A 2,500-nucleotide genomic window follows, 5' to 3' on the forward strand; every position below is an offset into this window, starting at 1 on the left:
AGGTCGATGTAGGCTGCAAGCAGTCCACGTCCGAACTTACGACGGCGCTCTACAATGACTCGAAGCACAAGAATGCGGTCTATTGTGGACTTACCAGGAGTGAATCCAGATTGCTCCGGCCTCTGCTGCCTCAGTAGATGGTCTCTAATACGCCTCAGATGGATGTGGGTAAGAACCTTGCCTGATACACTGAGCAGTGTGATGCCGCGATGATTGCTGCAGTCCCCTCGGGCCCCCTTCCCCTTCCAGAGAGGGATGACCACACCCCTCAACAGGTTAGGGGGAACAGTACCGGACCGCCAGAGGACACGAGGACAGCATGCAATCCCCGCGCCATAGGTTCACCACCAGCCTTTAACAGTTCAGCTGGGATGCCGCAAATACCCGCTGCTTTACCTTACCACTCTTCAGCTTGGAGATCGCCTCCCCAACTTCATTTAGGGAGGATGGGTCCTCGCTAATGGGTGGGTCCGGCAGCGGAATCACGGCTCTACCCGCATCCAAGTTAACTGTTGGAGGGGTCAACCTGATACAACTGCTCAAAATACTCAGCCCAACGTTCCTGCACCGCAACAGGACCTGAGACGATCTGGCCACCTACTAAGCGAACTGCAGTACCTGTGAAGAAGGCTTGGAATTAAGTTTTCTCAAGGCTTGGTATGCAGGACGAAGGTCATTTACTAAGAAATGGCCTTCGACCTCCTCAGCAAGACTGCTAATAAACTGTTCCTTGTCCCTTCTTAACAGAGACCGAGTTCTGCGCATCTTTACATGGAATAATCTTCAAATTTCTTAGGTTATCTCCTAATTCTTATATCAATCATTATTCCTTGTTCTTCAACTGCATTTTCTCCAGTATCTCATCTCTACCAGTATAAGCTTTTAAATTTTCAGCAGCTTTAGCCCCAATATTTCCATCAAACACATTCTCTAGTTTATAGGCCCGTCCTCTGTCAACCACATTAATGACTTTAAATGGCCCCTTCCATTTCCAGTTTAATTTAGCTGCAGTGTTAAGTATAGGCTCCTCAACATAAACCCAAGCGAGATTATCAACTTCTAACGGCCTGTTTTTCCTACCCACATTAGCATGCAATCTGAACTCATTTTGGCAAAGAAAGTTTAACTTCACGCAGATATATAAAAATGTTATCTACTATACCTTCTCTCAGTACATTTGGTTGAAATTCATCTGATCATATCCCACACTAGCTGCCACCATATGTAGTGCCGTTTCTGTTCCTCTCGAATGTTGTCATTATTTCCCTTAATTCTTTGGAACATACTCTGACGTCATCAAGAGAGAGCACTATGTCGTCATCAAAATCTCAAAGGTTACTACTATGACTTAATTTCAACCTTAGAGAGAAGGATAATATCAAACAAATAGATGTACTAAAATGCTTATTGATATTTTACGTCATAAATCATTACAATCATTCCCATTAATTTATCAGAATCATTCCAACTCATCAAGTGAGCGCACTTCAGCCTTGTACCACTCTTCTCTTGTTCGTTCTCCTTTCTTCTCTCTTTCTTACCGAGTAATCTTGCTCACTTTGGTTATAATTTCCAACTTCTCAGAAGATTCTTGGTTTATCTTTCTCTCTCCTCTTAACCAGATCGCAGAATAAAACACACACTCACACACAAAATCACTCTCTGAATGGGTTTTTAAATCCTCAATAATTTATGAGGTATGTCTGGAGGTGCCACAGTGCCACTTCAGCAAGGAGCTTACTCCTTTGGTGTAGTTAAAATGGCACTCCTCTCTTTCTCTCTCTCTCTTTGTGGTTATGGTGACCATATCAGGGTGTAATATCATATTTAATAATCTAATTCCTACTCAGATCCCATGTATTACAAGCATTACGTTCTTCTTAAACCATACATGCATAATTTCGTAACTCAAATACAATCTTTCAAGTAACGAAATTAATACATACCTATTTCTAAATGAGAATATTCATTATACAACCTAGATATAATACAGTGCCAACACAATATAATAGAGTACCCTTAAAACAAAGAGAATGTGGTGGGGATACATCAGAGAAAACTAGGAATGTATATGGTAAACTTTTATATTTTACATAGATTCGTCAATTCCTTAATATCTAATGGCATATTACATATACATATATAAAACTCCGTATAAGAATAACAAAAATAATCATCTTTCTGAGCAAATAATTAAGTACTAGAACAACATACGTAATTAAACTGAGGTATACATAAGTTGCAACACATGCTTCAAGACTAAGTAAATGAGGTACACAAAGGGTAGTCTCCAGACGAATTTTTGGGTCACTCTAACTTCACATTCCTTACGCCCATTACAGCCGGCAGCTCCAGCTAAAGAACTAAAAGAACGGAAAAGGTAAGTATTAAGCCACAGTGACAGTATCTATCAAAGATAGAGCTGGTCCGTGCAAGATTGCACTTATACATGAACCACATATCATTATGCAGCCTCGTGGTTCTCCTACTTGACCTTATT

This window comes from Penaeus vannamei, chromosome 7, assembly GCF_042767895.1.
Source record: "Penaeus vannamei isolate JL-2024 chromosome 7, ASM4276789v1, whole genome shotgun sequence".
Lineage (NCBI taxonomy): Eukaryota > Metazoa > Arthropoda > Malacostraca > Decapoda > Penaeidae > Penaeus > Penaeus vannamei.